We start from the raw sequence: 22,830 nt of genomic DNA on the forward strand, positions 1-22,830 counted from the left end.
AGCTCCTTTGTAAACTTTAACTAGTCAGTCATAACTCTTAGAGAGAAAGGGAGAGAGCTCCATAGCTTAATAGCCAGGACCATAAACAACCAGCCACCTAGCCTGTATTTCCTAAATTTGGGCCTATAAAAACAAATTTGCGGAAGCAGAATGAAAAAATCTGCTAGGAAAATATATTTTCAACCTCATTTGCAGAGGTACTGGGCCTAGCCCATATTTGGTGATATTGAAATAAGTAATGTTACGCGTAAATAATATAGTATTCGTATTAATGGCTCTTCTGCCTACACCATCCTTCCTCAACTCTTGTTTTGATTTTCTTTTCCTCTTTTCCTTGCGACTTAGGCTGTTAGGTACATCTAAGTGCAGTACCACGGTTTGTTACTGGAAGTTACTCTGAAGACAGCAGAAAGAGTGCATTGTTTCAGGTCCCTACTAGATATTTTTCGGAAGTGGGAAGAAAAGGTCATCACTAGAGGCCCTCTGATGCCAGCGGAATGGGTGCAATACACAGGTTATTACTAGATGCCCTTCTGAAGTGAGCTGAGAGGGTATAGTACCTTTATTAGATATCAGATACCACGTGTAACAACCTTACATCATTAAAAATAGAAATAGGCTTTGTTTTTTTTCTCTTGTGTTTTAGAGTTGCAAGGACATTCCTGCACCACACAAGCAATCTTGCAAGGGAAAATACATTATGGTCCATGTAACTAATGGCATCATAAAACAAAACATTTGATCAAAGATCAGGCAATGCTCCTAAGGAAAAGCATTACACAGAGTCATTGGAAGAAGTATCAAGGAGCTCCTGGAGCAGGAAAGCTGCAAACGTAGAACTCAGTGGCCCAACAGATGCAGCTTGCAAGCCTCAGATTGTGTATCATGTCATTTTTGCATGCATGCATTCTTGCACCCTTTACTGTAAACGCAGGCATTTGAAAGAACGCCTGCAAAGCATAAACGCCCTATGTTAATCCCTGTCTGCAAGAATACCAGCCCAGTCACTACATGCAAGGCTTAGATAGAGTAATAATACGCTGTGAAGGACCATATGTTAAGTTGGAATAGAGCAAATGGAACTCGGATTGTGAACAAAGAGGGAGTGGTAACTGTGAGCACGAGTAAGTGTAGACAGGATCAGTCATGCACATACCCCTGTCCTTTGTATGGCATCTACAGACTGTTTTGCACAATCTTTCAGGTTCAGTTTCATGATAAGGGAGGATAACATTTATCAGTTATTATGCTAGACAGTGTGTGTACAAATGAATTTGCTTCACATATGCTTGTAGTTCATGATATTAACACACAATACCATTTCAAGGCTTTAGGGACTGGCAGACAATCTACAGGATTGTGTTATTTAAGTGGGAATTCCAGAAATATAATTCATACTTTAAATTTTACATTTTGAAGGCACAGGGAGAATAAGTGAGTTGGTCAGAATCAAATGATGTGGAGTGAATCAACAAATCTGGGATTTTAACCTGGATCGGAAGTCCAAAATTTGGCACCTCTAGCCACTACCCCGCCCCTGCTGCCATTATAATTATTTTATTTAAAATATTGACGTTTAAAATAATAATACCCTTAAAACATGCAAACTATATTTAAAATTATTGATGTAAAATAATAAGTATATATATATAAATGTATATATATAAAAAATAGTAATAATGATAAAACTAAAAAATATACAAACCTTTCTATACCACAAATATATATATCAAATTATATTTAAAAATTAATTAATACATAACTACTATATTCAAGTACAAATAAAAATGTATACATTATCTACAAAACATTCATTTTTATCAATAATCTAAACATACTTTTCAGAAACTGATTGATTTTGAACAAGTCAGATTTACTATTCCCACTCCAACAAAAGGAGCAAAAGGGAAAATGTTGGACTTTGGAGGGGGTCACATTTACTATTTCCATTCCAATATAAGGAAAAACAAGGAAAGTTTTGTACTTTGAAGAGGTCAAAGTTACTATTCCTTTACCAATCTGAACAACAATGCAGAAAGTGTTGGGTGTTTGAGGGGTTACAATTGCTATTTCAACACGAACATACGCAAAAGTAGGGACGTTGTTGGCTTTAAAGGGGTGCTATTTACTATTCCCACCCAATATGAGCAACAGTTGCAAAAGTGTTGAACTTAGGTGGTGTAAAATTTACTGTTGTTACCCCAACATAAGCCAAGGCAGGGAAAGTGGGGGCCTTTGGTGGGATCAGTTTTACTATTCCAACTCGTAAACACGTATAACAAAAACGTAGATATAAAAGAAAATAAAAATGTTTAATTATATTTAAAAGGTAAAAAAATATATTAAATTCTAAAAGGACAAATTGGATATTACAAATAAAACACAAGGTACATAAAAAGTTTTTTAAAAATGTCCTTCTCTCCTTACTATTAAAAAAAGAAGCAAACAATTGAAAATAATAAAAAATATAAATATGAAACATTATTAATAACAAATTAATTATAACATAAAACAATAACAATGAAATCTATTTATAGACGAGAAATTAATGTACACAGTTTTTTAATTAAATAAACTGATCAACCAATTGACAAATCTTTTTAAAACAATAAATAATTTTAATAAAACCAATTATGGTACATAATTAATAATCAATTAATACTTTAATTTATAAAAGAATACAAATTAAAAACAATTTAAATAATTTACCGCCCTAAAAACCTGACAATCCTCTACTAAATTGAAATTTGCCAAATAGATATAAATAATTTGAAATTATACATTAAACATTACAAACTACTAAAAAATTAAATATACATATTATAATATTACCTTTTGAAGATAAAATAACAAAAATGTATTCAATTGATTAAAAAACATTATTTTATACAACTATATTAAAAAAAATGATTTTATATACATTTATATTTACAAAACATTATTATATACATCCTAAATTCTTCCCCCTGATATTTTTGCGCTGACAATATTTTTGTACCAGAATATTTTCTCTGCGATATTTCGGGAATTCACTGGCAAATGATGTCAGCCATCAGCTGAGTACGCCTTGAGAGGAAGTCATTTGGAACCTGCAAGGGTAGGTGGAGCCTATGGCATCACCCCTCCCTCCTCTTAGCTCTTAGCCCTGAATTTCAAATGCCAACTGTTCATTCTACAGCTCCACCATGCACCACAGCTTGTTTCATAATGCATGCCTGTTTTTCTGTTGATTTGGTTCTTTTTCCCGTTTACAGTTTTCTTTTCGTTGACTTACTTGTATTTTTTGCTCTCTACTTGCCTTTTCCTTCTTGGGATAATGTATTCAAACCATGCATATTTGAATGCATAACTATGCGTGAGGTGAGGTTATTCTTTATGTAGGCTTTACTACATAAAGTAACAATCAAAGTTCGACAGCTATTAAAATGTCCTGTGATGAATTTTTGATTTGTCAAATTGCTTAAAAAACAGCCTCCCTAGACAAGCTATCTCTCCATCCACGTTTGAAATTGCAAACATTTTGCAGACATCATTACTTATTGTAAAACTGTTATTGACAAACTGAGGAAATTATGCAGCCTTTTTGATAGTTCATATTCCAAAGATCGCACTTACAATTTACAATTATTAATCAAAGAAAGATCTGTACATTTAACCTGTCTGTCAGACAATAGAATAAACATGCACTCCCAAGAAAAGATAAGAGCACCACTCAATAATGCATGTCAGACGCCTCGTTAGGGGTATGAAGCACTATACAAATGCAATTACTATACAACACAGTACAATACACTGACAACAGGAAATCAATTCAGACGATCAGCAAACACGTCACTGTCAATTCAAAACTGCATTTAGCCGAATTGAGCAAGTAGAGGATGAAAAATCAACCAATTACATTTCCAGCGTACTTGAACACAGGCAGGTTATGGCCTCATTATGACTTCCTAGTTAATTCCGATTGTTGTCCCATCGGAACTACGAGTCCCACAAGCGAACCGTGGATTTCACCTGGAGACTCCATCCGCTGAAAAAACGGGTTGCAAATGAGGAATAACTATGGGAACCTGAACCAATAATATAAATTTCACAGAAATTGCTCAGCTCTAAGACCCTCAGGGTCCCAACATAAAACACTATCCCCCAGATTCATCATTGTCATGTTTTGCGAGTCCTTAATAGCGATTATTAAGGAATCGCTATTAAAGACTCGCAAAACGGGATTCATGTAGAAATCGCAATATTTATTGTGATTCCTACAGTTTCCTTATTTGCGATTAGCAATTAGCGATGTGATTTCAAGGGTGCCAGGTTGTCCTAAGGACACCCTGTAGCACCCCTGAAATGGTAATGTACACTGGTGTTGCGCACACACATGTCCAAAGGACATGTGTGTATGTAACATACAACTTAGAAAAATGCACCAAAGTGCATTTTTCTAAGTTTTTGCTATTTACCACGTAGTTAGACTTCGCGGTAAATAGCGGCCCCAGATTGCGAATTTGCAATTTTTAAATGGTTCATGAATTGCATTTAAGGAATCTAAAAGTGAGATTCCTTAAATGCAATTCATCGCAATTTAGCGATTTCTATAATTGCGATTTTTGTATTTGGGATGATGAATCCCAAATGCAAAAATAGTGCTCGCAAAGGGCCAGAATCTCAGAATCTGGCCCTTTGCTAGCCGAATTTCCTTTGATCAATCTGGCTGTATAACTCTAAACTCTCAAAAGTTAAAATGCCCCCTTTATTGGTAACTCCAGGGGGAGAAGTCACTGACCATAACTATGTGCCACTCATAATGAGACCCTAAGGGGTACATTTATCAGAAATCACGCAGCACAGCGCAGCAAAGAATCTGTGCTGTGCTGCACTGCACTACATGATAGGGAAAGGGCAGGAATGTGCCATGTTGAACACAATATAGCGATTTCCTGTCTTTTCCAGGCCTTGGCGTGCAACGTGCTGCCTAGCGTCAAGGCAGTCACCTTTTTCCATGGTGCAAGGGTGCCTGTGTTTTTGTGCAGGAAGGGACACACTCCTGTGCAAAAACAATCCTGTGAGGTATTGTTCTCTTTCAATGTGTGCTTCAGAATGCAACACACATAGAAAGAGAAAGTAAGGAGGAGAAATTAATCTATTTCTCTTCGTTACGCCTCACTTGGGGAGGCTTAGCATTTTGACACATTCCCAGGTCTACCAGTAATGATACATCTGGAAATGCACCTAAATCCATAGGTGGATGAGTGGGGCACCTATGCTCCACCCATGCAACGCCTCCCTGCGGCAAAGTAATGCAATTCCGCAATTCACGCTGGGTTGCGTTACTGCGTATTTATCAAGCCACACAAGGTGGCCTTGCGTGTTTTGATAAATCTTACTTAGTAGTTGCACCCAATTGCGTTGAGCAAGGGTAATGCAACTAATTTATAAATATGCCCCTGACTGTGTAAAAAGATTATTTTTGAATGTGCATCCCCACATTCCATTGATTAATGTAAGTCGTGAAAATCATTTCACAGTCAAATTCATTTATAATAACCGGTCCTTGGAGCAAATACAACAAGCATTAACAAAGCCAACAGGCCTGAGCTATTACATGATAAAAAACACAGAAAAGAAAGATAATGTCAATTTGTTCTATTAAAGTAATAACATGAAGCGACATTTAATAATGGGACTGTAATGTTTAATTGAATTGAATAACAAGCAGTACTTGAGTTTTAAAAACATAAAGGAATGTGTGGACAGTGTAAGGTGCCACCAAATATCTTATCCTTAAATTTACACGCAGTGAATGAGTTTTAGATTAAGCAAGTGAGTCCGTATAAATTTGTAAATGTGATAGAGGAAAATTGTATCAGGGAGCAAATTAGTGAGTAGACAGGTAAGTGAGTAAAAGATCAGTTCAGGCATTACTTTAAAAACATAACTTTAATAGGCGTATGTGGGTTAGAGAAACAATGCAGGAGTGCATGATATTTTAATAGTGAACTAAGGACTGCATAAGTGAGTTAACTAGAGTGTGCATTAGCACAGGTGTAAGCAGGATTGGGAGTGTAAAAGGTGACTTACTAAATTTACTAAATGAGTTAGTGAGTGCCTAGCAACAAATTAGAAGATTTGCAGAGTGCTCTAAAACGTTGTAAACATTGGACCTCCAGTTTATTAACTCAAGCAATACAGGACAACTGGGAGTCATGTTGGATTGTGGTAAATGACTATTTTATCCATTTAGCTTTAACCCTGAAGGTCTTCTACATAGTACTGTTACATAGACCTTCATCTATAACACATCAGTTTTTTTCCCCTTGGATGGCTGCCTTTAAAGTTGCAATTGGTTATTATTTATTACATAGTTATATAAAGTAGCTTTCATAATCCTATCAAATAAAAATAACTATCACAAACACTTGGGGTGCCCAGTTACTTTATTTACGATGTGACATACGGTGATTAGCTGCAGCAGCTGCAGGTAAGAGTGCTGGGCCGGTGGGGCCAGCTGAGGGGGATTTCGAGACTCGACCACAAGGGAAAAATAATTATTTATTTAATTTTCCCTCATGGCCGTCTCTCGAAATACCCTCCCCACCCGGCCCCACCGTGCTTACCTGCAGCGGCCGCGGCTGACTAGTGGAATTGCAGTGTTGGGTCAACGAGGAGCTGCCCGAAGATGAAGCATGACAACCAACTGGGTGTGTGAGGGCCCTTGCCTCTGATTCTATCAGATCCCACTGATCTGTTTCCACTATAAGTTTTCCCTTCCTCTCTTGATGTAACAGGAACTGCATTCTTTCTGTTTATATTTAGTAAATCTAGCTTTACTCTGCATTGGGAAGTGGGTGGGGCGCTTCCACGCATCCTCCCCATGGATTTTGGCACATTCCCAGATTTGCTAAGAATAGGAAACCTGGCAATCTATCGAAAAGCTGTGCTTTCCCAACAGAGGCATAACAAAGAGAAACATGTTTATTTCTTCTCATTATCTCCTCCTTCTACGTGTGCTGCATAGAAAGAGGAAAATACCTCTGAGAATTGTTGTTGTGCAGGAATCCTGTCTTTAATGCAGACACCCTTGCACCATGGCGCAAGTGTGCCTGCATTGGCACCAGGCAACACTCAATGCAGCACTGCAGGAGAGAGAAGGATTATCATTTCTTAATAAATATGGCACATTCCTGCTCTCTTACTGTTAAACAGTGTGTCAAATGGTCTTGCTGTGTTGCGTGACTTTTTAGTTATTTCAGCTCCCAAACATTGCTGTCTCTTTCCTAGCATGTGCCAGTGCAACAATGATCCCTCCAATAAATATAATTTTTTATGAAAATGAAGAAACTGGGAGATAGGGCATCCTCCTAACCACTAGATTTTATTTCACACAATTCTAAACGTTTCATAGTATTGCCACCACCCACAGGTCGGGTGCAACATCTTATGACTTTTTTATTGGATTTCTGCAAGCAGACTAGCAACCAAACATGTTTTGTTTAATATTTCATTTACAATAGAAACACTGAATCAAGGCTTACCCACACTAAGGTGCTCGGTGACCACCAAAAGTGTTACATGTGCTAAAGATGATGATTGCGTGTCTCCCACAAACAAGCGAGAATGATAATAACTCTATAAAGCCAATGTTCTTTCTTTTTTGACAGTTCTGTAGTGCTTTGAGGTGTGTTTTCTCTCTCTGTGTTTTCGATCATTGATGATTTGTGCCTTTAGTGTGATCCTCCATTTTGTCTTATTTCCTCAGAAATTGGCAATACATGAGTGGTGTTTTTTAATTTAATATCTGAAAGTATGAGTTGAACCATTTCTCAAAAATATTTTTCAGCATGATTGTCATCTTAAAATCCATAATTCATACACACAATTACTGAGACTGTCCATATCTAGTTATATGTCCCCCATGGAAATATTAAAATTATAGCAGAACAGATATATCGTGCAATCAAACATTCGTCATGTACCCTTGGAAGTTAAGCATTGAAAAGGAGGTTTCAGTGCATATTTTCGTCTGTGACGTGACCCAGACGTACTTTCAACACACCCTTTCCACATAAAAAACATATTTGATGATCTCATCAGTTGAAGTTCTAGCAAAGGGACTTTTGTCATAATTTTAAGGGTTCACTAATGGAATGTTCTCCCTTTGACCATCTACAATGAAGCTCTACAGTACCTTAAGGAGGAAAACCTGAAGCTTAATGTTTCTGAACGTAGTGTTTCTAAGAATTCCAGACCAGCAGCTCTTTGAGGTGATTCAATATAGATGGCAAGTCTATTTCATTCGTTCATACATCTATTCATGTATTCATTCATTTCTGGATTCCAATTTGCTACAGTTCATTTGTATTCAATTAATCGTGAAAATCTTTACTTGATGCTTACTATGACCCGTTTTGAACTTTCAAGATGTTCAACTACATGGAACACATATATATATTGAAGTGACAGCCTAGAGACAAAAAAACTGAAACTCAGTGTATCTAAACCTACTTTGTCTATCGCGTACCACCCAGGAACTCTGAGTTCACTCTACGTCATTAATGTATTGATAGAGTGTGCATAGATTCATGCATTCATTCATTCACGCATTCATATTGATTCGTTCATCGGATGCAGCTCCAGTTGTTCCATATTCAGATAGATGTGAAATGATTGCATATGATGTCCAGCATGGCTAGTTTTGAACTTACAGGGTCTCCAAGCAATAGAAGTCACTACATGGCATGGACCTGGGAACAGTCCAGCCCGAACTGCCAAGCCATGCCTTCCCTGGACCGTAAACAAGCTTCCAAGGACCGGTTTCTGGCATTGAAGCCGTCTTCAGCCAGGCTTGCTTGAATCCAGTGGAAAAGTGAGCAAGGGACTCAAGTCTGAGCATACCCTGCCAACTTATGGCTCACTTTGCTATTGGATTCAAGCAAGCCTGGTTGAAGACGACTGTAATGCCAGAAACCGGTCCTAGGAAGCTTGTTTCCGGTCCAGGGAAGGCATAGCTTGGCAGTTCGGGCTGGACTGTTCCCATGAGGCACAGGGTCAGACTGATTTGCATATGGCCATGTCTGAACTGGGGTGGCAGAGTGGGCTAAAGAACGGTGATGGATTAAACCCAGATCTGTTGACTGGGTGTGAATGTTTAATTGGTTCAGATACTCCATCCATCACCACCCCCTTTTGTACCGTCTCTCTCTGGTGTGCAGGGGTTCACTACATCCATTAACTCTTTTAGGGGGTAGAGGCTGAAGTGTAGCAGCAGTGTAACAAAGGAGTGGTGTGTGGTCTGCAGTTAGAAGTCAGGAAGTTCTCTGCAGACATTGACAAAAGGATTTAGTGTATCTATTGAATGGCATGCATCTGCGGGTGGGCTTTTCAATAAGACTTCAGGGATGGGGCGCACACAGTAAGAGTCACAGCATGAAGAGGCTCCTGTGTCCCGGCTGCACCGGCTTATGGGCAAGGTGGATGGAAGTGGGCTGCAGAACATTCGTTGGAAGGATTAGTTGCTTCCTCCTGCTATTATCTGAATAGAAGTCGGAAAGAGTTGACAGGTTAGGAAGATCTTTTCCAAAATTTAAATAAGAACTAGACATTTTGGTTCACTGAATCCTATCAATTGGAAGGCCTACAGCATAGAGAATAATTAGCTGTGGGCTATCATTTACGATTGTATGTCATTATATTGCATACTAATACCACGCGTGCCATTAGGACGCGGGTATTACTACGCAATGTCAATGACAACGACATGCCATTACATTCCATACCTTTACCACGAGTATGCCTATACACGCATGCCATTACAACGCAAAGGCATGCGTGGTAAAGCTATACTCGTGGTTAAAGTTTGCAAGGCAAGTGACAACCCTTCCCCTACACCTACACAACACACTACTCCCACCCCTACACTGCCCCTAACCCTAAAACACTACTACACTGCAACACTACCCACACTACTCCCACCCCTACACTACCCTAAACCCTAAAACACTACTACACTACAACACTACCACACTACCCACACTACTCCCACCCCTACACTACCCTAAACCCTAAAACACTACTACACTACAACACTACCCACACTACTCCCACCCCTACACTACCCTAAACCCTAAATCACTACTACACTACAACACTACCCACACTACTCCCACCCCTACACTACCCTAAACCCTAAATCACTACTACACTACAACACTACCCACACTACTCCCACCCCTACACCACCCTAAACCCTAAAACACTACTAAACTACAACACTATCCACACTACTCCCAACCCTACACTACCCTAAACCACTACTACACTACAACACTACCCACGCTACTCCCACCCCTACACTACCCTAAACCCTAAAACACTACGGCACTACCCTACCCTAAACCACTACCCCCACCCCAAATCAATCAGCCTTACCTCTTTCCTCGTGGTTCCAGCGTCACGGTCTCTGCTCCCGGTTCCTGCTTCCTGCGTCATCAGAGGTCCAAGTCCTTGTGAGGAAACAGCCTCAGTTTCCTCACAATGACGTGGATAGGCATTACATCGCATGCGTTGTAAAAGCGCATGCTATGTAATGCTATGCGTAGTTTTTACTACGCGTTGTAAAATTGCATATGATGTAATAGCAACGCATAGTAAAAGTTGCGTTGTAATGGCTGTTTCCCATCCTTTACTTTTAAATACTTTTGAAGTACACTTGTTTGACAATGACCCCCGCTAGAGACATCGGTAGTAGAATACTCATGAATATGAAAACAAATTAAATATGCATTTTCAAAATATCTGACTTCAAATGCAGCTTTCAACGCAGCATCCAAATGATAAACCGACACCAATTCCCCCATGCCCTGTTTTTATGCTGCTTTTTGACAGTGGTGAAGGCTTGGCAGATGGGAAGTCCTTCCTTGATCTTTATATGGCATCAGTGCAGTTGGTCTCTCTGCAAATAGGAGAACCAAAACCTGCTTTTGAAAAAATATATATTTTCAATTTATTAATGCCTGATTCTAACTTTTGTCTTAAGAGACAGTATACATTCTTTCTTTTCACTGTGTTTTTAACATGCATGACCATATGATTTTTAAATGGAAGAGCTACATTTTGAAATATGTATAATATTTTGAGCAGAGCTTCACCTATACTGCATTTATCCTTGCCCAATCACACATTCCTGTTTAATAGTCTGATAAACCTTTTCTACAGCAATGTTAATAAGAGTTTTCATGTTACATGTCATGACAATCCGTAGGTAGCTTAAATTTCTAGGCTTCCCACTTAAACAGGAGTGGGAGGTTGTCACTTTACCTAACTCATTTTGAAGTGGCCATTAAGGTTGTTTTAATCCAAATTATATATAACATGAAACATTTCAATTTTTCTGCTAGATCAAGTTTTGAGGACTAGAATGTCTCAGGTTGGATACAAAGGGCAGATTTAATACGTTTTGGTGCAACGCAGCACAGAAACCAAATCTGATACTCTGCATTGCATCAAAGAGTGAGACAAAAACAACACCAAATTTACTAAGATATGGTGTTGTTATTCTCTCCCCCATTGGTATCTTTGATGGCAATGAGCTAGCATCCACACCCTTACTCAATAGTGCAAAGGTGTTTGAGTTCAATCAAGCATGGGTTTTCTACTGGAAGCGGGCCCTTGCTTTAATACTTTTTCCCTTGGTATGCGTTCTGTAAAGTGCAGCACACATGCAAAGTTGAAAGACTTTTGAGAATTTTAAAGTTGTTCCGCATTTACTTCTGCCTCAATCAGGCATATTTTGTTCGTACAAATCCCTGCCTGCAAATTTAGTAGATAGGGATTTGTGTCAAAATCCATTAGTGTTTGAATGGCAAGGCCTAAGTACCACCCATGGGTACAGCCCCTTGATGCATTGCATTCATTTAGGCAATTTTCCAATGTAAATCATGATTTGTATTTAAAAGATAATTCCACCGCAATATTTTGCATTAGGCTTGCGTCATTTTTGCAATGCAAAACCAAAGTCGTAGAATTTCTAGACAATTGAGTAGGATATTTTCTGCAAATAAGAGAAACTTGAGTATTTCAGAGACCAATTCAATGCCATTTTTACTAGCATAACGTTAGAAATGGGGTCTCTAGTTGTCCCATCCTGTCCAAGTAGGGACCCTCACTCTAGTCAGGGTAAGTAAGTTACACATTTGACATACCCCTGCTCACCCCCTTCACAGCTTGCCACAGAGATGTAAGGATTATCGCACAGGCAATATGTAAAGTATTTGTTCACAAAAACACACAGTAGCACATTGAAAACAATACAAAAGGACTCTTTAAATATATACTACATATAAAAATAGCCACTATTTTTCTGAATAAAACAAGATGCAAAATGACAAAATCCAACATACACAAGGCAAGGTATGAATTTTCAAAGATTAAATAAAGTGTTTTTACTAAAAAGTCAATGGATGCGCTTGATCAGGACAAAGTACCTTAGATGCATCAAAAATCAACAATGGTGCAAGGCGCAGGAGTGGTAAAGCGTCAAAAGCAAGTGATGCATCAGTTTCTTACTTCTAGGCAGGGGAGGTGATGTGTCATTTGAGGGCATGATATCTTGGTTCCTTACTGCTGTGCAGTGTCAATGAAGGAATCAACACCTATGGACGAAGCGTCGAAAGTCAAGCCGTGTTAAGTCAATTCCCCAACATTGTAGCAGGTGCTGCGTCAGAGTCGGGCGATGCGTCATGGAATTCGGTGATGCGGTGCTCAAGACTCATAGAGCAGCAGTTCTTCAGACACGCTGCGAAGAAAAGCTGGGACCTGCTTTGCAAGCCACAGGCATTGCATCAAGCGGGCACCACGTTCCGGTGCAAGCAGCGGCGATGTGCTGAGTTTCAGTGACAAGGCGCCTGTTCCAAATGACGCCTGAGACTTCTTCACAGGAAGCAAGCTCAAATCAAACCACTGTACAAGAAAGCCAAATCCAATTATTTCACTCCCATGACTGAAGCAGCAAGCAGCAGGCAAACACAGCAAAGCAAACAGCAAAGTGGCAGTACCTACCGACAGCAATCCAGCTCTTCTTCCTGGCAACATGTCCTCAATTCAACATAGTAGCAGTTAGTGGGCCTCCCAGACCCGTTTTTCTTTCATTTGTTATTTTTGCCCTGATGAGGCATAATTTTTTTAGCACATCCTCCTCTATAAAATGGTAGTAGACAGCGATTTGCATCAAGACCTGTAGGTGGTAGAATGAGGATACCCAGGTACCACCCACTGTACATCATCTTGACACAAAGTAACGCATAGCATTTTCCCAACAAATTATGATTTGCTTTGGAAAGTAAATACCACCACAACACTCTGTCCCAGGTTTGCATCACTTTCCCCCCCTCTTCTGTTAGTAAAATAAACTTGCATATCTTAGAGACTAATTCAATTCCGTTTTCATAAGGTGGCATCACGGTTGCTAAGGGCTCTCTAACCAGAGTGAACAATAAAGGTAAGAGTGGGAATTCAGGTTCAAGTTTTCGCTCAACTGTTATTTCTTCTGCTAAAACCATATTTCTGCTCTAGCTACAGATTAATACTTCATACAGTTTTTTGGCATTGCTACAGGAATTCGAGCAAAAGGTAATTATTTTCATCACCGTAAAAAGGTATCTCCAGTATACATCGTCAAGGCTTTCAGTATCTCGCCCTGTCGCAGCATAATGTTTACACTTCCTACCAACTAATTGATTGGTGTTTGGGAGCTGTCCCTCGGTTTTCTGCCCTTTATAAAAGCAGCTTAATTGGTAGGCATCTGTTCGGCGATTATACCGTTCATTTGTAGCGCATATTTTAGTGATGATTTTGAGAAATATATTTAATAGCGATTTAATAGCGATATAGGTGCAAAGCTTGTACATTGAAGAGAATCTTTTTCTGGTGTATGTAGAAGGATTAACGGGGACTGCTTCATCTCATTTGGAAATCTTGATGATTAAATGGCTTGATTATAAAATGATTGACATTTCCCCAATGTAGTTTTTAAATAATGTTATTGTTACATCATCTGATCATGGCGATTTTACATGTTGCATGATCAAAATAGTTTGCCTGTATGTGTGCCTGGGATTATATTGTTCAAAGTTTCCTTACAATATAGAGACAGTATGTGGATTTCACCCAGGAATTTCTTCCTCTTATCCTTCTCAATTATTTTGGGATTACAGGCCCAAATTGTAGTTGTGCAATATTGTATATGTCTTTGCTTTTGCTCTCATGTACACTTTAATTTTGCTTGTGCATCCTACATGGAGTGAGTAATCCTGACTAGTTCCCAACTAGTTGTTTATGCGCCAGTAGTCTAGTACATGTGTCCCTTTAATGTCAGTATTTGTATTTATTTCCCAGAAGCCATCTCTGCTCTTTTTGAAAATAAGTAATTGACTTCACGTTTACAAGTTTCAAAACTTCATCTTATAAAAGTACCAAACATGTTTTGTCTGTATTAATTCCCAAGGATATATTCTTATTGAACCCAATCATCTTCTTTTTATATTGATTCAATCTTGCTTTTCTAATGATTTTCTTATAAACAGACCTGTCATAATAGTAAGCTTTGAGGCTATTTCAAACTGCCACAGTGCCTGGTTTTAGTATAAAGCTGCATAGGATACAATTTCAACGTCTAATCACTTTGCTATTTTCAGCTGGACCTATTTCAATTTCCAATGGAATTTAGCCCGATATGGGTATGCTCTGGCTTTTAGCAGAAAGGAAAGAGTCACATATTGTTTTGTCAAGGGGTTTAAAGTCAATGCTTGAAAAGGAATTGTGAATTGATGAAAAAGTGTAATCTTACACTGTTGCATGTAAGAGCCTCCAAACATCAGTTAAACCTAATGATTAAAAAAACAATGGTGTAATATTCTCCTCCCAGAATCCATGTGTGAAAAGCAGATGTATATCTGACTACGTTTTTATCTGGTGTTAAAATAACGTCTCCCCCAACAGCTATATTTGTGCATCATAGAGAGATTATCGTATCATCAGTCTTGTTTAATGTTGCTTTGAGAAGTTGGCTGGAAAAAAAAAAAGTTTACAATCATCATGTTTCTTCCATCTATATTGTGGTTTTTGTTTTACTTCTTTGTCAGGGATTGTATTTAATAGTGTGACTCTTTTGTTTGTTATCCTTTATAAACGTATATATTTAGCTTTATAAAGTGCTTACGTGATGCGAGACGACCATTTCTGACCACTGCAGAGACAGTCTGGAAATAGCAGAGAGGAACAAGAGCAGGTGAGGGATAGGTATTCCTGACAAGATGGGGGTGAGATTCAGGAATGACATCATAATAATGGGAGAGGGAAGGTTTGTACAGTACAATCAGAAGGGTTAACTAAATGACAACATGGTGAAGGGGAATATTCTTAAATTATGTCCTTGAAGTTAGAAAGCGTCTGTGACCATGAGGGAGAGTTGGTGATGACCTGCTTGATTCCTTAACGGTAGTAGTAGGCCATTCTAAAAGCATAAACCTGTGACTTTTAAAGACTTGCCTCAACATTTTAGTCTTTTTGATATGTATTGAATGAGTTCAGATTTATTGTCCGATTTGAGATACATTGATGGATGTTACAGTAAAGCGTTTGAACGTAGATGAGGCCATATATGCATGATGGAATCTTGAATTGTATTCTGTTTTGTACTGGCAGCCAGTGATGTTTGGTATGACAGGTGGGGTAGGTTAAAATTTTCTACGGTGAAGGCCGATTCACAACGCGTGGTTTTGTATCATTTACAGTTTTTGAATTTCAGACTTTTGTAGAGCTTCATTTATACTAATGCAGCCTTGCTACTACCTCGCCTGCTGGGATTTGGACCTTTGCTGCTGGCGTAGCGCACTTGTGCTGTGAAACCCTGTGTGCTTCTAAAACCGCTGCTCCTCGCCGGACCCGCTCCGCGGGTCCTGCTTCGTGTGCTCTGACTCTTGGGCGCAGGTGACTGAAAGGATTGCTGTGGGCGTAAGTGCTGCAGGGCTGCGAGCGTGTTTGGCAACTGGACTCCAGTTCCCAGGAGTCCCTGCTGTTGCTGACCTGCCCGAGTCACCTGGGCAGCTCTCCCTGTTTGGACACGCCCCCATCAGCCTGCTCAAATTCACCGGACCTGCTAACCTCGTGGGACTCGCCTTGCTACTGCCTCGCCTGCTGGGATTTGGACCTTTGCTGCTGGCGTAGCGCACTTGTGCTGTGAAACCCTGTGTGCTTCTAAAACCGCTGCTCCTCGCCGGACCCGCTCCGCGGGTCCCGCTTCGTGTGCTCTGACTCTTGGGCGCAGGTGACTGAAAGGATTGCTGTGGGCGTAAGTGCTGCAGGGCTGCGAGCATGTTTGACAACTGGACTCCAGTTCCCAGGAGTCCCTGCTGTTGCTGACCTGCCCGAGTCACCTGGGCAGCTCTCGCTGTTTGGACACGCCCCCTTTCACTCCTCCTCCTATAAATTGTGTTAGTCATCCCCGCTGCGTGGGAGCGCGCGGGAGCGTTCCGGGAGAAGCCCGGGACAAGGGCGGGACCGTCTAACGCCGTCATAGGCCGGAGTAGGCTGGGCTGGGCCTACCCTCTTACTTTAGATATCTGAGTCCTGGTCCTATTATCTGATATAGCTCCCATTTAATACCGTCAAACCCCTGTTGAAATGCCGTCCCCAGCAAGGGAGGGCACCCCCATGAAGCAGGGAGGGGTTAAAAACAGGACCTTAGATAATTACTTTCCTCGGGCTGTGGGTGATGGGGATAAGGAGAGTACCTTAATCCGACTCAGGGCAGAGCGGAGACGTTCTATAGATAACTTGAAACATAGGCCCCTTGGTGAATATTCTACTTCGCTCAGTGAAGAGTCGACCTCTATAGACGATGTCCCCCTCCTGCTGAGGGATTGTACGAACACTCCACTTGTCCCACTCACGAGTCTAACCCCAGCCACCAGCCCAAGCCCAAGCAGGGTGACCATTGACTTAATTTCTCAACCCCCCCAGCCCCGAAAGCTAGGAAAGCCAAATCCAAGCCAGCCGCTGTACAAGGAGTATATGGGCCCCCCCAAACAAACGTAGGAGGAAGTCGAGGGGTGCCCAGGGCAAAAACAAATCTAAAATCCCCCACTCTGAGTTTGGGAGGTCATCAAAACTCCTCACACCGACTGAGAGATTAGCGGATGAATTACAACCCAATACCACTGTACAGGCTGCTACGGCCCCCGCCCTGACAAAAGACACAGGTAATAACACTGCTAATGTCCCCCTCTCTGTTGCCCCGCTAGATAACCTGGAATTCCTTCTCAGGTCGCTTCTACTACCAATCAGCGAAAGCATTAAAAAGGTCGAGATCAGACTCACCATCCTGGAGGCCACATTAAGTAGCATGAAAACCCCGGCTGGCCTCCAGGGAAGATCTCAGGAGCTCACTGCCACTCCTACGGCTCCCCAGCAGCCCCCAAATAGCGCAATGAGCTCAGCTCCCCCACAGGCTGTAAATGCTATGGCCCCTCCACAGCCCCTGAGGACTAATCCTGTACCAACCAAGTCATTTAACTCTAATAGGCCCTCCCCTCCTGTAGACCCTGTCCCTCTGGCACAGCCCGCAGACAGTGCTGCACCGACACCTTTAATGAAGCCTCCCCCCAGGCCACGTAGGCCTAATCTACCCCAGAGGCAAACGATTTTACGGTAGTCATGGCGGGCGTCCCCCCACTTGAAGCGGGTGAAGCTGAGGATTTTTGCTCCTTAAAAAGCAGGGTAATCAAGTGGCTAAACATGAACAGACCGCTCCCGGTACATCTAAATAATGAAATAATAATGGTTAGAAGGGTGCCATGGGTGGGGAGAACACACAAATCCATAATAGGGGACTGCATATTGGTGAGCTTCAGGGATGCTGGAACTGTCTCTCACATATGCCAAGGAAAGAATAGATCCCGGGTATCAACTATTCAAACCCTCCAGGTTTCTTTCTTCTTTCCACCTATCCCTGCCCCTGCACACCCGTTTCAAACCTTTGATAACTGGGAGAGGGTTGGTCGGAGGGGAAGACACCATGAATTTAACCCCAGGCCACTATTTAGCCGCCCTGACCACCCTTTCCCACTTTCAACCGGTTCAATTGTTTGAGTGGCCTTGAGGGGGTCGATTGACAAGCAGATACTGCCCCTCCAGGAGATGGGGAAAAAGGGGCCTTGGTGGAGGAGCCGGAGCAGCAAAGCCTGCTTGCACAGCAAACTCCATCTAGCAGGGTTGGGAAGTCTGTGGTAGATGAGCCCAGGGTCACAAATATTGAATGTACAGAATGGGGACATGGGCTGGATATACAAGGGTCTGAGCGGGAGACACAATTGGGGCCCCAAGGGGGAACAGAGCAGAGTGGTGAGGTATTGGGAATGATTTCTTGGAACATTGCAGGTTTGGCAGGCAAATTTAACAACAAAGAGTGGCTTGACTACATTAGAAAATTCCACGTAATCAGCCTGCAGGAGACATGGGCCCTGGAGAACAACTTTCATTTGCAGGGGTATAAGTGTTTCTTTGTACCCGTGCAAAAATCAAGATCAGGGAGAGCCATGGGAGGAATATCCATTTACATAGATTTAGACCTCCCGGGCAGCTGGTCTTCCCCAGGTTGGAATTCCCACGGGATTCAGGCAGTTCGGTTCTCCGGGAAGGGGCTAAGATTCATTATCTTTAATATCTATAACAATGAGATAGCGGGAGACCATATCTCACTTGTAGCTGAATTGGAGCATAGGCTGGGTCAGGAAACAACAGTCCAGAAAAAGGGGCAGTCATATGCGCTCCTGGTCATGGGAGACTTTAATTGCCACCTTTGTCCGGCATTGGTCCCAACAAACACAGACTGGTCCCAATGCCCCAGGGAGAAGGGGCCGCATTTTTCCCATACCCCGACAGGGTTAGCTTTCAGTATGCTCCGGCTCAAGTATGATCTTGAACATACTATTAACATGATAGGCACACAGAAGGATGGTACACTCCCACCCACATTCAAGGGTAGAGGATGCTCATCCGTCATCGACTACATCCTGGTCTCAAGATCCCTGCTTAATAAGACAATTAGTGTAGGGATTGAATGGAGCAGTTTTAGCGACCATAACCCACTTGTTTTGGAGCTGTTGTATAGGGTGGGTTCAAAAAGGAGAGACCATCGCACAATCACGGAGAGGGTAACAGATCAAGGCAGGAGATTAAAGTGGTCCAAAATAGATGGGGAAAAGTTTTATAAGGCCCTGGTGGATGCTGGCAAAACTGCCATTAATGACTGTCTAGACATAGAAGTCCACGGATCAAGGCTATTGGAAGCATTCGATCAGATTGCAAATCTGATTGATGGCCTACTTAAAACTAGTGCGCCCACAAGGAACCACGGTAACCCTCGATGGTTCGATAAAGATTGCTCCAAAGCACTGAGGGAGCTTAAAAGCTGCCTTAAAGTTAAACCAAGGGACCCCCAAAAAATCAAGGCGTGTAGGGAGAAATATAAGAAAGAGACCAAGAGGAGGAAACTCGCTCTGCAGGCAGAAGCGTGGGCAGACCTAAGAGAAGCAGGGGAAAGAAAGGATTTAGCGGGTTTCTGGAGAATCATCAACAAACCTACTTTCCAGGAAAACGATACCCCGGAGATAGGGTTTAACATTCTTCCAGAACAGTGGGTCACTCACTATAGGGGCCTGTATAATCATGAGCCCGGTACTCCCGTAGAGCCACCCGAACTTGCAACCCAGGTTTCAACGGTTGTATTTACTATCAAGGAGATTACTGCCGGGATAGAGGGTCTTACAAAAACAAAGCCCCGGGCCCTGACGGAATCCCCCCCGACCTTTTTCTGAGCAATATAGAACTCTGGGCCCCTTTAATGACCTGGGTCATAAACACTGCCATTACCTGTGGTCTGCCGCCGTCCTGGTCCAAAGCTATAATTGTGCCGATTTTCAAGAAGGGCAATAGGGACGATCCCAAGTGCTATCGCCCTATCTCCCTGATTGACGTATCGGCTAAACTCCTGGGCAGGGCGATCCTCAATAGATTGTCCGAGTGGACCGAAGAAAACAACATCTTCTCGGACACCCAATATGGGTTTAGGACAGGGAGGTCCACTAGTGATCAATGCCTGAACCTTTATATGCTGACTGCCAAATATACCATGGCCAGTGATGAATCGATCTATATGGGATTCATGGATTTGGCAGCGGTATTTGATCACGTCAACAGGGAGAAACTATGGAACATGATGTCCAGTATGGGGATAGAGAGTGGCCTAATTAACATTCTTAGGGAACTGCATAGTGACACCACGGCTAGCGTTCGATTTAACAGGGAGGGGGGTCTGACCGACTCTTTTCCCTGCATGAGTGGAGTCCAGCAAGGCTGCATTCTTGACCCTTTTTTGTTCTCCCTTTACATTAACAATTTGGAACAGCATCTGTTAGGTTTAAAGGCAGATTTCCCAAGGGTGGGGTCACGTCATATCCCTGTTCTGCTTTACGCAGATGGCGCGGTCCTGATTGCACGCACACCCAGGAGCTTACAAATCTTGATTGACGGATTTGTAAAGTTTATGGGGGCCCTAGATCTCTCTGTCAACCTGGGCAAATCTTATGTGCTCCTGGCTGGTAAAAAAACCTCCTCCAAATTCACTTACACAATAGGAAGCCACATAGTAGAAGAGGTCAAAACGTTCCCTTATCTAGGTGTAACTTTTGATGGGGCCTTACAGTTTAACTCCCTGGTGGAGGAGCGTTGTAGTAAAATGATCGCTTCTAACGGGGCAATAGCAAGCTACGGCAGGAGGCTAGGTAGATGGAGCCCGGAACAGGTGATGAACCTGTACAGCTCTGTATCATGCTCTAAAGTAATCTATGGGGCAGAAGTATGGGGCTTTGTTAACATCACAAGAATCCAACGGGAAGAAAACAAATATCTAAAATCCATCCTGAGGGTTCCCCCAAGTACTGCTGGCTCTATAGCACACAGGGAATTAGGGAGGCCACACCTAGATGATTTGGTAAAACTCAGGCCAATTGTGGCCTGGTTAAAAATCTGGGTTAGCCCTGATGCGTCTCTAAGCAGAGAAATTTTATCGGATTGTTTAGAGAGGGACAAATGTATGCGTATTCCCTGGCTTAAGTATGTAAAGAATGCCCTAGAGGAAATAGGCTTTGGGAATCTCTTCACTAACCCTGCAACAATTGTAGCCCAGCACAAGATGCAAGTAAGGAAAACTTTCCTAGAGTTGAAAAGTCAACGCAGAGCTGAGGCTGAAGGGCTTAAAAAGACAGTGAGGGCCCACAACCTGGTGAAGAGCGTTGAGGGAATGGAGCCATATTTGTACCTTATGCATAACGCACAGGACAGATTCTTGATGTGTCGTTTTAGACTGAACCTACTCCCTTTTATGTTGGCATCACCAGCAGGATTTGCAACATCAATTGAACAGAAGGGATCCTGCGGCTGCGACAATAGGTCTCCGCAGGACTCCCTTCACTTTGTTTTACTCTGTCCTTTTTTTACAATGCCCAGGCGCAGATTTCTTGTAAATGTTTTAAAAAAAGCTAAACTGGAGCATGCAAGGGAGGCATTAGTCTTTTTACAAAAAGCATCGGACCCCTTAACACTGTGTTGTATAATGAATTTTATTAAGGTAGCGGTCCGTCTAAGGCTAACTAGGGGAGATGAATGAATTGTTTCTGATTTTACCTTTTTAAAATGATATATTCTTCTGTCTGTGTTCCATGTTAACACTAATACTTTTGTATAAGGATCTTGAAAATGTTTAATGACTTTTTATTCATGTAAATATGTGTATGCTTTTATGGTGATTTTTAACCACAGAATAAAGATTCTTTGTATTGAATTGAATACTAATGCAGCCTGGTTTAGGAAGTATCAGCACCATTTTTAGCTCAGCAAGAATGATAGGCTAATAGGAAAGGTCAAATTTTTCTTAAAAAGGCCAATTGGTAGTTGGTGCTGTTAACGACAGAGTTAATCTGGAAGCAAAAAGACGTTTCCTTATCAGAGATAATTCCCGGGCTCTTTGTGCGTGTTGTAGTTTGCCTCAATTATTTGGGTCAGACAAATGGCAGATTAGAACCTTGGGTGGAGGAGGTGATCCAGGGATATAATTTGAACAAGGGCAGCATCTTGCAACTACTGCAGAAGTTGTATCCATGTTTGCAACCATCAAAAGCCTGGTTAGCCATCCCAGCATGTGTAAAATTAAGGGCCGTACTGCATACGTTGGCATTAGGATAATTTTAGAGCAGTTCCTTTAGGGCACCCAATATTTGCTTTTTCATCATCCTGCCAACTGTATTTGATGGTATCAACTAAGCAGTAAACAACGTTGCCTTGGTGTTTTGGGCTGCAGTGATTTGGTAAAATTATTCATATTTGTTATTAATATTTGAAATAAGTAGATCATCTACATATCACCTGACCTGACAGCATGTACCTTTATATTTATATTGTACACAAAGTTACATATTTAAAGTTCCTAAACATAAATGGCATTGACATAGCTAGCTAGAGACACCGGGGGCTGTATTGAAAATGATGCCCCAAGGGTGCTACAGATCAGTGCTGTCTTAACGCAAGGGCACACTGGGCTGTTGCCCCGGGGGCCCACAAGCATCGGGACCTCATGCAGACCAGAATTTAACACAACTTTTCCGTTAAACATTTTTATACCTGTGTGTGGTTGTGTAGGCAGGACATAGTGCACTGCTTTCCCCAGCGGCCTATAATGCTACTAAGACGGCCCTGCTACAGATGTGTATGCATGGTTATTGTGAT

Source organism: Lissotriton vulgaris, chromosome 2_1 (assembly GCF_964263255.1).
Source record: "Lissotriton vulgaris chromosome 2_1, aLisVul1.2, whole genome shotgun sequence".
Lineage (NCBI taxonomy): Eukaryota > Metazoa > Chordata > Amphibia > Caudata > Salamandridae > Lissotriton > Lissotriton vulgaris.